The sequence below is a fragment of the Macaca nemestrina genome, chromosome 6, assembly GCF_043159975.1.
Source record: "Macaca nemestrina isolate mMacNem1 chromosome 6, mMacNem.hap1, whole genome shotgun sequence".
NCBI classification, from domain to species: domain Eukaryota; kingdom Metazoa; phylum Chordata; class Mammalia; order Primates; family Cercopithecidae; genus Macaca; species Macaca nemestrina.
The window spans coordinates 107,045,614-107,059,158 of record NC_092130.1 but is presented as its reverse complement, the minus strand read 5'-3'; the positions used below and the strand labels follow the sequence as shown (position 1 = coordinate 107,059,158).

The 13,545-nt window shown below is 39.2% G+C and overlaps 1 protein-coding gene across 2 annotated transcripts in view; it reads left to right on the top strand.

Moving 5' to 3' along the window:
• Positions 1–13,545, top strand: part of LOC105475205 (phosphoinositide-3-kinase regulatory subunit 1) — an 86,307-nt gene that overhangs the window by 22,111 nt on the left and 50,651 nt on the right. The window contains exon 1 of one of the 2 annotated variants that reach the window (XM_011730289.3): positions 859–1,497. The exons of the other annotated variant lie outside the window; for it this stretch is intronic. The gene's annotated coding sequence lies outside the window, so the exon portion shown is untranslated. Of the gene's footprint in view, positions 1–858; positions 1,498–13,545 lie in introns of those variants that run through there. 2 annotated transcript variants of the gene reach the window in all.

The following is a 13,545-nucleotide window of genomic DNA, read 5'->3' as shown; positions in this document are numbered from 1 at the left end:
TTACAATTTACTTCTGTTATAATATTTCAGCTTATTATTATGATTTATTTCTGTCCCTCATGAAAGGGACAGAAAGTAGTCAGACGGTTATGAGCTGAAAAGACAGTAGGATGGGATGAAATCAGAGTGAAACAATAAAAAAAAGACTAAGTTAAAAATGTAATAGCATATTAAAATTCATGTTTTGAGGGGGTAATGAGCTGAAAATAAAGTCTGTGTTGTGAAGGAGAAACAAGATAAGGCTCTTTCAGAATGCAAAGGATAAAAACATAAAAGGGAGAAGATATATGGAGAGAATATCTAACAGGAGAGAATTACAAGTGTTGATAAACGGGAAACCACATCAAGTGAAATAGAACAACATCATTGTAATAAGTTTTCACGCATGCGTGCAGATTTGAAAGTGTTCCCCATATTTTTCATGTGAAATCAATGAAAAATATGTTTGGGCATTTCTTTTTAAGAATAATGTTAAAGTACCTTGCCAAAATATCTGGCAAGATATTTGCTACCAGGGAACAAAGATGTTTTTCTTCTCCTGTCTGGCAATAAATGCCAAAAAAATAGTGCATTGATTTCAGTCGAGTTTTGAGGAGAAAAGATGGTGACTTAAGAACTTACTGAGCTTCCTCCTTGTATTTTATGTGGAAAGGCAATTGAGAGGCATTCGCTGATCAGCGGGAGCTCAGGAAAGATACACTGAACCTCTTGTTCACGTGGGAGGACCTAAAGGTTGCCTTTTTATTGTTAAGCTTTATAATTTAAAAAGGTATAAATTTAAAAGTAATTCATTTTGGTTACCTTAAAAAGTAATTATCAAAATAAAACTATAAAGTATATATCTTCTAAACACGTAGAAATATATATTCCAAAAGACAGGCAACAAAGAATAAAAATATTACAGGGAAAATGTTTACTGTATATGAATAAGAAATACAGACTTAAACATATGTATGTTCGTATATACACATATATACACATAAAATTGGCCATATACATGTATTTATGTGTTCAACACACACATTATTTTTCAGGTACTGCACTAACCTTTTATTCCATTGACTTGTTACTTTTCCTAAGAACTCTATGACACTGGCCTTATTATACCTGTTTTAAAGATAAACAAGTGTACTTAGATGATGGCCCAAGGTCACACAGCTAGTGGAGGAGCTGAGATTTGACCCCAAACAGTCCGACTGTTGACCCAATGCTCTTAAGCAACTGTGCAATACAGCGAAAGGGCCGGCGGGGGTTAATGTTCACACTGCTTCATGCTGCTGACTTCTGACCAGCCACAGGGCACCCTGGAGCCAAAGGCAGATGACTCCCTGGCTTGCCAGTGACGTATGATGCGGTCTGATATGACAAAGTGAGTTAAGCAAGCAGATTTTTCCTCTCGGGAAACACACCCAAGAACAACTAAAAAGAATAAAGCAGATGTGTGAGTTACTGTCCTTACAGCAAAAGAACCTCATCAGAACCACAGGCTGGAAAGAGGTGATTACTTTTAAAGGGCAGTTCATTCCTTCTGCATGTTGGAACCTGTGGCTCTTAACTGGCTAAAATTTTAACCTTCAGTTGGCCCTCACTTGGCTTGTACTTCTTAATGTTGTAGATAACATTACAGATTTATATAATATTCAACTTTTATATATATTATGTATAAATGTTTATGTATAAATATGTATTTGTATTTGTATATGATATATAGTAAGTGTTATATTTAAACCATCATATAGAAAAGCCATTATTGGGTACACTGTACAAATCTGCCTTTATAATTGAGCGTGCTGTTTCACTAAAAGCAGCTTTAGAGAAAGGACTGAAAGCTAGCTCTAACTTGCTACTTCACTAGCCTTCATTGTTTGGATTGGCGTTACATGCACAGTTATATTGTAACTGTCACTTGTGGTCTAATCTTCCCCTTAGGGGAAACTTGAGAAACCTGGTCAGCTTTAACATTTAGAGGAAGTTTAAACATATTGGACCATAACATTCACAGTTGTTTAACCGAAACTCCAGTTCTTGTCAGACCACATCTCTGCAGCCCTTCTGTGATTGGAATCATCTAACTTTGGCCCTCACTAAGGAAAAATTTGACAAGATGCAAAAAAATGTTTACTCTTGTTTTCTTTGCCAGGAACCTGAGTCTGCGCAGCAGACTCTGAGACCTCTTTGCCTACCCCAAATAAGTGAATTGTCAGATTCAACTAAGTGAATTGCCACTGTAACTGTTTTTTATTCCCATAACTGCTTTCGGTGAATTCCAACCTAGTTGTTACATCCCTTTAATATTTTGGGTAATTATGTTCTTTAAGAATGAAAATATTTTTTCCTTCCTTCCTTTCTTCTTTCCTTCCTCGTTTTGTTATAGTCTAGCTGTGAGACCAGTTGCCCTTCATATATTCTAGAAGAGAATGATGGGGTGAGTTTCACAGTGATCTTTTTCCAAAATGCAAAACCACTGTCACTCCACCTCCCAGGCAACCCCACTCATTCTATTTTCTAGAACACATTTAAAATATAGTTGAGGGTTTTGCTTAGATGATGACGAGTCCCTTGATTCAGTGGACTCCTAAGGGACCATCTTTCACCAGCACTAAATGCTGTTTAGTTCACATATTGAAATGTTTTAAATTATAACTTAGCAATTGTAAGTAGTAATCTTCAGATTATATTGTCTCACATTTAATGTATAATTTCCTAAGAGAAGGAAATGGTCCTGGTGGGGGTTAATAGTTATAGTAACTATTAATAATACTGATGACTACTAGTTAATAGTAATTAAAGCCTCCTAAAATGAGAGGGAAAAAAATCTTTTGTTTATAAGGGTTAAAAAGAAGAGTTGATACTTAATATTTTTAGTAAAATCCCAGTGCATGTTTGATTAATTTTGTTACTTTATTCCGGGCATATAGTTGAATAATTACCTGAATTTTTGATTTGCTGAAAAGGTGGTAGTTGCAATTTTTTTTTTTTTTTACATTACTGTTTTTAGTTCATTACATCTAGATGCTACATTTTCCTTTTCTTAAATATAAGCAAGATAAAATGTTTTACCTCTGAGATGAAAAATTTGAAATTTCTTCAATGTGACTCCTTACTAACACAATTGCAAGCACGCATTGAACGTTTGCTTTGTGCCAGGCACCGCGTGCTGTGTGCTCTACCTACCTAATCTCACTTAGTCCACTTAGTCCTATTTGCAGGTTGAGGCTTAGAAAGAAAAAGAAACTTGCCCAGAGTCCAACACTAGTAGCTGGTAAAGAGCGGGTCTTTGCATTAGCCTTTCTCACTTCAGGGTGGGTTCTTCCCAGCACCACACTGTACCACGCTCAAGACGAGTTGCAGGAGGAAAGGAACCTCTGGCAGTATTAACTAAATCTTAGCAAGTAGTTGCCTGTAAATTGTAGACTTTTAAATACAATCTCACATTTCTATGATCTTTATCCAGATACCAGTTACCTTCAAACTAATTTAAGAATCTTATAGATATTAAAAATGCTTGATTGGCCAATCTCATTTCTGTGAAAATCAGGTACTAGAAGCATGTATCAAATCAGAGACTTATTTGTGACAATTTGCACACACATTTGCACAAAATGCATCAACTTCTTTCAAAGTTTACTTGAAATAAAAAGGGAAGAATATGAAGTATCATAGGTTAAAGCAATGTCCTCATTCCATTTAGGCAAAAGTATTGTGATATTTGAATATTGTTAGTTTGAGAATATGGAATTGTACTCCTTATAGCAATTCCAACCTAGAAAAAGATTTATGTTTTAATTGATGGGTTAGGCAAAAAATTAATCTTGGCATAGAGGAAAGAAACAGCTCTGACTTAGAGGACTTGAGGCTAGAACATGGATCAAGTGTCTGAAGTTTTTCATGTGGCCTCAAGTTGAATCTTGCTCAGAGAATACACAGTGGTCAAACTTCACATCATAGTCATGATGTATGAAGCCAAAAGAAAAGTCCTAGTTTAGTTGCTGGGTGGTTCCATTAAATCATGAACGTAGGTTTAATGATTTTATTGGAAGCATGACTTCCAGTGAGGCAAGGCAGCCGGCCCCAGAAGAGAGGTCTTCCATGGGTAGATAGGAACTCAAATGCTTTCCCAGACTGGACCCAGGAGACCATGTCAGGGACTTTGATACGGCTTGCCACCAGGACAGATCATTCTACCCATCTAAGGAGTTAGGGTATCCCCAGGAGCTGTGATGGGAGCTGGAAATTCACACCTGTGAAATGGGAGGTATGCTGGGTTGAACAGAATAGCCCAAGGCCTGTCCATGAGCTGAGCCATGGCCAAGGATTTCTTAATTCTAGAGGCCTCCTTCTTGAGCTTGCCTTCTTTTGAACTTGGCCCTCAGTGTCTGGGTAAGTTGGAGCGTGACTATCCAGGGAAAGCCCCTGGTTTGTATTTAGTCAAGTTGGCCAGAGAAAACTGGATCTAAGCGGGAATAAAATTTGCTGACCCCCATCTCAGAGGTTAACATTTTCATTTGTGTTTTGCATGACTCATTTTAAATTACAGTGCTCTACAAGTATAGAAAGAAGCCTTCCTCTTCCCACCCTCCCCCAGACACCACATAATGGAAAAAGCAAGAATTTTCTGCATAAGCAAGTCCTTAAAAAAAAAAAAACACACACACACACACAAAGGTCAGCCTCTGATGGGACTTCTTTCCTGCCAGAAATCCCACTGGTCCACTGTCGCAATTTTTACAAAAGGCCACGATGAAAGAGTAAAGCCCATTTTGAGCCCTTTGCTTCTGTATTATGTGAAACATAACTTGTATTTCTGTTCTTGGTATCAGAAGAATTGTTAGTTTTTGAACATGTAAAATCTACGAGGCTCTCTGACTGTTGAAGTATAATTTTGATTAAGAAAAGATTTGTTCCACCGCTTTGATTAGACACATAAAACTTTGAAAAGTTTTGATGTTCTGTTTCCTGTTTTAAAAAAGTATGTCCTCTCCTGTGAACTCTAACTAGATGAGAGGATTTTCCTCAGAGAAAATTCAGCCCTGGGAAGAACCATCCATGGAGGTCATAACCTAGAAAATTCTTCAAGGGAAGTTGCAATGAATTAAAAGAGGTTGGAGTTAGAAAGTTCTGTTCTACCAAATTTGTGCTAATAGTCGCACCTTTCTTTCCCAGAGTGGTCACTGGAGAAAATGTGTAAACCAACTGCAAACAAGTATATCTGTTGTAGCTTTTCTTTTCCTTTAGTGACAGTTCAATTAGTTAACCAAAAGAAGCTACTGTACCATCAAGACTAGCTCCCAGCCCAGGGCTTCAGCATAAAGCAGCTGCTCAATTAATTTTGGTGGATCAGGGGCAGAAACAAGTTACCTTTGGGATGCAGATTCTGAAGAGTCTGCCATGAAACGATTAAATGAATGAGAGTGATGAGGGGCTACTTAATTGGAACTATGTAAAATGGCTCCTTAAGCTTCATGGACAATTGAGTAACTTCAGTTTCTTCTCCACTCTTGTTTACTTCCTGCTCTTCTAGAATCAAGTGTTAGGTATTCTGGTCTTTTACAGTGAGAAGATTAAACAGCCGTAGTTTAAAGCATTAATCTGGAGTGTTCTGTGGCCGCATTAATTATATTTTCTACTAAGATTAAATTGCAGATGGATATAAGCAGCAATATACGTTCATCCAGGGCAAACCAAAATTCTGTAACCCGCCATCCTTGGTGACTTTTTATTTGTATATAAAGACCTTTTTAAATTGAAATAGTTTAACTTGATTTTTTCCCCCAGTTAGGTAGAAGAAAAATGAATTGGATGCAGAAAACAGTTGTATGGAGTGTATTTTCATAGGTACAGGGCTTGAGTGACAGAACATTCTTTTTCTTTTTTCCCCGGTGGGATTTAGCAAAAAGCATGTGTTGAAAGTCTCTTGACAAAATGGGTCATAATTAAAGACTTTGGGATTTATTTATGGGTATTTTAATTAGAAACATTAAGGTCACTCAGTGGTCCTTGTGAAAACTTTTCTCTCACTGCCTATTTTATATCAAGTAATAAAATTTTTGTGAGTATGAAGATGAGTTTTAGGGCTGTTCATTTCTCCGGGACCCCCATCTGCTTCAGAGAGCTTTTCTCTTTCTTTCGCCTATTAAACTTATGCTCCGAACCTCAAAAAAAAAAAAAAAAAAAAAAGAGTTTTAGCTGTAACCACATTGTAATTCGTGCTGAATATATGAATGCTGCTGTTCACTGAATAGTTAACTGGTCATATCCCTTGTTAATTTGAAGTTTTCTTCCTTTGTTTTGGAATAATAGTTATAAGGCAACAAGTATTTTAGAAAAAATGCACTTGTTTGAACTTGTCAGATGTAATGTGACTCTGTGGGACTAGACGTTAAGAAACTATATGTTTAACTGAACATCATCTATGATATTCCATCTCATAACATGTTCCATGAGTTTCATGGACAATTTCTAAGAAAGTAGCATGCAGTTTTATCAACCTCTCTGCATCCCTTGGCACAAGGAATAATTTTTCTGTCATCAAGGGGGCAAAACAGAGGGGTAAAGGGACTCATACAGTTAGTTGCCACATTAAGTCAGGCATCCAAGTCACTCTGCTTTGGGTTGATTCTCTGAGACTCAGCTGCTGACTTCAAAGGGAAGAAATAGATTTCAACATTGGAAAAGAATACAGTGTGGAATATATGATGGGTCTTATTAGCTGTCTCTTATTTTCTAATCCAAAGAGCCTCCTAGTTGGAGGAAAAGCTTGAACTACATACGTATATCAGCAAATCTTCATTATATTTTATAATTCTTTATTGCATTATACGTGAATATATTTAGCAGTGGTTATACATCTTGGAAAGTTTAAGAATTTAGACAAATATACTTTTTTTAAAACGAAGCTGGTTGAGTTTTGAATATGCTGTTTTGGTCCTTATGAGCGTGTGGGAGATACATAGGAGAAAGAGTTTGTTACTGATGTTATAGAATCACCAATGCAGCATTGCACTTTTGTTCTTTTCCATTCATTGTTCTTGCTTACGTGGAGCACTTGCAAACAGGCTGGACATCTCAGAGTTCTGAACAATGCCCTTGGCTAACCGTTAGTCCTAATTGCTGTGACTAATGTGCTGTGTGACCTAAAGACGGTAGCATACTTAACCTTGGTTTTCTCATCTGTAAAATAGAATTGATGACCTCTACCAAGCCAAGGATTTCAGTGAGGCCCTCAAAAATAAAAACAAAAATACATTTGGGACAAACATGAAAAAAATTACTTTTTAGACTGAAGCGATGCGTTTAAACCTGAAGAAAATGAAAGGAATTGAAATTGTTTAGCCACAGAAAATAAAGACCAAGGACCAATTTAAACAGTCGAAGATTATATGAAGTAGTGTTTTATGGAGAGTAGTGATGAACTCTTCTTCACCTTCTTTGAAGCTGTCCAAAGAAGAAATAAAGTTAAATTATTGCAGAATTACATAAGTTAGTGAGCATGAACTGACCAGTTCTTTCGAAGACACCTAATTGAGTATTCTTTTCAGTTGCAATGAAGGTGACAGTGAATTTGCTGAACACCTGTGTACATGTTTCCCCGAAGAGACCACTGGAATAAAGTTTTGTTTTGAGACAGAGTTTCCATTGCATTTATAAGTCTTGTCCCTTGAAGGATGTTTTCTGGTAAACACCTTTTTCTTTTTCCATTATATATCTTCATTACCTGTACAAGTTGGTTGTGAACCATTCCAGAGTCTTTAGTGTGCTGTATGGGTGTATTCTATACTTTATGCCTTATTTGGAAGTCATAATAATGTCAAAACCATGCCTAGCCATCCCCTCCCCTGCAAAGTCTCTTTTGCTTTGTCCACTTGGTGTGTGTATATATATATATATAGAGAGAGAGAGACAGAGTTTTACTCCTCGCCCAGGCCGGAGTGCAGTGGCGCGATCTTGGCTCACTGCAACTTCTGCCTCCTGGGCTCAGGCGATTCTCCTGCCTCAGGTCCCCAAGTAGCTGAGATTAAAGGTGCCCGCCACCATGCCCAGCTAATTTAGAGAAAGGGTTTCACCACGTTGGCCCTCCTGGTCTGGAACGCCTGACCTCAAATGATCCATCTGCTTCGGCCTCCCAAAGTGCTGGGATTACAGGCGTGAGCTACCGCGCCTGGCCATGTATGTCTTTTTAAAAAGAGTTCCGGGACTTCTTTTTCCTTTATAAATCCAGAATTGCATTAGCTTAATAAATAACAAGTATCTTGGTTATATGCTTACTAACTGTCAAATAGCTCATTAGTAAGAGAAAAAATGCTAAGCCTTAAGAGGGGAGAGGAAAGGCAGTCTTTCTGAAACTGAAGCCTTTGCCTAAATCCTTAGCAATAAAGATTGCCACCTATTGGTAAAAAGAAGAACTGAAACTCAAAGGTGTTTGCCGTTCTGACAGGTAGTTTTAGTGTGATCGAAATAGAATTCTTTCAGTGGTGCTCTTGAATAAGGGACTTGGAAATCTGGGATTTGATAAGGAACTTTTCCCTCTGTTTTGAATTTGTCATGGCTCATCTCTTAACCTTGTCATAATAGTTTTTTGAGTAGAGGAGGTATGCTGCTCTCATGGTCTGTCTCAAAATTATATTTTTGAGATAGAATTCCATTTTAATGGATAAGTGGATTTTAATTGGACACATTTTAGAGGCTTGATGATTGATTTTGAAAACATTTCTCCTTTTTCTTTCTTTCTGTCTTTCTGCCTTTCTTTCGACCACAGCTCACTGCAGTCTGAACCTCCTGGGCTCAGTTGATCCTCCCGCCTCCGCCTCTTGAGTAGCTGGAACTATAGGCGTGCACCACCATGCCTGGCTGATTTTTCTGTAGAGATGGGGTTTCACCATGTTGCCCAGGCTGGTCTCAAGTGATCTGTCCGCCTCAGCTTCCTAAAGTGCTAAGATTATGTGTGTGAGCCACTACATATGGCCTTATTTTTTCTTGAGACAGGGTCTTGCTCTGTCACCCAGGCTGGAGTATAGTGGCATGAACATGGCTCACTGTAGCCTTGACATCCTGGGGTCAAGTGATCCTCCTACCTCAGCCTCTGGTGTAGCTGGGACTATAGGCTGAAAACATTTTTCTAACTCTGTTGTTTGTTTGGGCTTTCCTTCATTCCAGCCTCTGAAATCCATTATTTCCTGCCCAACTGAAACGGGACAGGCCAGTGGTGACATTGGCCTTTGGTCCCAGGACCTGTTTTTCCAGATCATGGGCACCATGCAAAGACGACTGCCCTAAATGGCATCATTTCCCCAGAGTCATTGAATGTCCTTAAGGTGCATTTGATAAAACAAAATTCTCAAGGATTTCCATACTGGGAAAATGTTCTTTTTTTTTTCTTTCTTTTTTTTTTTTTTTTTTTTTGACAGGGTCTGGCTCTGTTGCCCAGGCTGGAGTGCAGTGGCAGGATCTCAATACACTATGACCTCTGCCTCCTGGGTTCAAGCAATTCTCCTTCCTCAGCTGGGACCACTGGCATGTGCCACTAAGCCTGGCTAATTTTTGAATTTTTAGTAGAGATGGGGTTTGCCATGTTGGCCAGATTGCTCTTGAACTCTTGACCTCAAGAGTGACCCGCCTGCCTTGGCCTCCAGAGCGCTGGGATTACAGGCATGAGCCACCACACATGGCCAAAAATGTTCTTTTTAATGGTGTTTTCCCCACTATTTGGATGGATATATAAATTCAGTTACTAAGATGACTTAGATTTAAATATAAAACACCAGCGTAGCAGATTTTGATTCTTAAATCCACCTCCCCTCATTGTCCCCTGTATCTAAACACCCTTCAATTCTTGAGAAAATTACGATTTCCAAAGATTAGTATTCTATTTGTGATAGTGTGTGTTGGTACACACCCTAACAAATTTATGAATAAAGCCAATACCCTTTTGTATAGTGCCCTTATTTTTTCTTTACGTCTGTTCATATTTGGAATCTAAGCTTTTTTATATGAGGCACTACCCAAATAATCATTTGATACCCTTTGTTGGCATTACATGTTTGGTCAATTATTTTGGCAACAATTATTTATCCGCCACTGGGAACTAAGCACTGTAACAGCTAAAGAAAGAGGTCATACGAGGGAAATTGGAAGACCCATATGTTATTTGTTTCAGTTTTTATGTAGTATACCTATATATGTGTGCAAAAAAATGTAAACTGTTACAAAGCAACATATTGATGAATTTAAATGAGTAGAGCATAATAAAAGCAAAAACTGAACAGAAGAGTGGTTGGAGTGAGGCCATAATAAACCAAGAGATATTTTCTGAAGGAAATGAACATGTGTGTATTTTCCAGCATACTGCTATGGATGTCAGCATTAGGCTCATACATAGTATTGCAGCATGATTCCAAAAGGTGAGATAGAGGGGAAATAAGATAGCTTCATAAATATTACCAAGGAATTTAAGACATGAGCATTTTATGTAGGGAGGTTGAAATGCATTGTTATAATCAGGCTGTGTAATTTCCTTCTGTCAAGACCTGCCCATTTACCAGTAATGATACCTTCTTTCTCTTCTATTTTTGTCTCTTCCTTTAGGAAAAGGAATATATGCTTACTCATTATTTAAAATTCAGAGTCATTTTCCTGTTGCAGTTGGTTTTGTTCCTAGAACCACCAAAGAAGAGTAGAATTAGGTGCATGTGAAACTTTTATTTCTGCTTTTTCTACTCAATCAACTTTTATCTCTTTTTAATTTTTACTCTCTCAACCATCAGTTCTGTATCATGGTATCTCTCCTTGGTCTTTGTGTATTGTATTTCCATAAAACCCAAGGTACGGGGTTGTTAAAATACTGCTTGGATATATTATCTACCCTGGCACTAAGTGGTCCTGTCACAAAATCCAGTTAAACACTCACTGAAGTATTTAAATTGTTTCATTTTTAAATAACATCATATTGGGCATTGGACTTCTTAACTAAACTATTTCTTTCCTTAAATGACATTGGTTAATTCAACAAGCCATTGTAGGAATTCTGTTAACCCAGTAGCTTCTACTACTATGCTACTATGGTAATGACTTAGCTTCCCATAAAGCTGCATTTTAATAGGTGTTTATAGTCACCAATTACCAAGTATTTCAATGACCAGGTACTCTTTGAAAGGAGACTGCTTGTGGTGGGGTGGGGGGCGTTAACACAGATACTTTCTCAGTCAAGTAGCTATTGAATTTTTTCATGTAGAAGACAGTTCATAGACTATTTGGTGGGCAAATGAATAACTGGATGAATACCCATCTGGGAACCCCTAAAGAACTGAAGATAATTCCCTGGCCACCACTGTTCACAGTCATCTATTATGTGCTTACTCTATGCCAAGTGTTGGGCTGGATTCTGGGGTCACCAAAGGGAAGAGAAAATCTTCACTGCCTTGAGGGTAGCTAAAAACTTAATGGAGGGAAGCTGAGAGCATGAGTGAGTGTGCCACCCAGCTGGGAGAGCAGCACAACTTGGGAACAGCTGGGAGACACCCAGCAGTGTGTGTCTTCCTTCGCCCTTAGCACTTGCTCCTCTCCAGTTCACTATGTTTCTCTTCTCTCTGGGATCTAAGGAGCTTAGGCTTCACTGCCTGCTCCTCAGATTGTTGGAGCAGAAGCAGGGAGTGGGTGCCTGCCACAGGACATGGGGTCCTAGAGACAGGCCCCAGCATGGGAAGTCAGTGGAAACCCATGCATTGCTCTCAGGCATTGCCACACCTCTTCTGCCACCTGCCTCCCAGCCCTTTGCTTTTCCCTAGCTCTGTCAGCTCCTTGCCTCTGACATCAATGATGAAAGTCAGGGGTGGGGGGATTAGATTATTTCCATTGGCCTTGATAGACTTAGACATATAATAGAAGCTATAATAAGTGAGTTAGGTTTCCATGTTTGTTTGCTGAAGTTTATATCACCTTTTATGTCACCAAAACTTGCCCATTTGCAGTCATCGCCATTATAGTCATGCAAAATCACTTGAGTGAAACAGACTTCAGGGGTCTAATCTGGGGACCTAATCACCGTTTATAATGTTTTTTTGGGGAAAATGTGTTCTGGATTTTGCACAGCCAACTTACAAATGAGCTTTGGGAACACACTCCATATGTAAGTTGGAGACTTCCTATTATTAGCATTCAGCCCTATGAGGAGAGCCCTTGCTTTGTTAGCAGGCCTGTGTGTCCTCAGCCCTAAGTTCCTAAAACCACCGCTACTTGAGGAGCTTGAATTGGTGCTCTTGGAGTTCTTTAGATTAGTTATAAGACTTCAGAACCTGCTTACCATCAGTACTGAGCTCAAGGAGACCTAATTCATATCCTTAAGAAGATTCTTTTAAATCAAGAGAGTGTGTGTGTTTTCCTTTTGTGAACATAGGAAAGTTACTCTGGTGCTCGGTGCCTGTTTTGTGACTCCCCAAGGGAGAAGGGAAGGGAGGACAATGATTGATTTCCAGACAGGATAAAAACAAGTCAGCACACAATGGGTTACTGCCACCGCTTTCTGATAAGGATCCTGCTTCAACTATCTGAAGAGATTCTTCAAGGTGGAGGATACAGTGGTTACATTACTCTCACCCTTGTTATTATGGAAGGTAAAATTCCTGGATCCTAGATTTAATTTTAAAATAGTAATTTAATAATGTCTGGTGGAAACCTCTTAAAAAAACACTTGGCAACGCATCTCTGGTAGCCCTGTGCTTGAGATGACTTTTTTTTTTTTTTTGAGACGGAGTCTCGCTCTGTCGCCCAGGCTGGAGTGCAGTGGCGCGATCTCGGCTCACTGCAAGCTCCGCCTCCCGGGTTCACGCCATTCTCCTGCCTCAGCCTCCCGAGTAGCTGGGACTACAGGCGCCCACAACCGCGCCCGGCTAATTTTTTGTATTTTTAGTAGAGACGGGGTTTCACCGTGGTCTCGATCTCCTGACCTTGTGATCCGCCCGTCTCGGCCTCCCAAAGTGCTGGGATTACAGGCGTGAGCCACCGCGCCCGGCCCTGAGATGACTTTTAGGCTGTCAGTTCAGAAGGTGGAAGATATAAACTGTGTTGATGAGTTGGTTTTTCAGCGTACCCTGTTAGGTTCCTTCTTTAAAAAGATAATAATTTTTATAATGAGTATGTCTTTGTGAGCCCTCACAGCCCTTGAAGTTTTTACTTGTTTGGCAGAACTAAGGGCACTGGACGTTTGCAAGCCGCTCACTAACACAGGAAGGGCATAAAAGGGTGCTCAAGTCAGTCTGTAGGTGGTGGGGGCAGGGTGGAAAGAGGGCATTCCTGTAGACCTGGATGAATCAGCCACTGATTTCTGATGGTAACCCCAGCTGCAAAAAAGTAGGAAGCATTTTTTATGGACAGAACTGCAACTCCTTTCTTTCAGGTTTTTCAGCCTTTTCACACTTTTCCATTCTTCAGACTTTGGAAGTTTTTAAACAAAATATTTGTATTTCCTCAAAGGAAAGCACACAGTGGACTGCATTGTGAGAGGGAAAGGAGCAAACTCTGTCTCATCTGAGGAGGGGCTCAGATCAGGAGTTG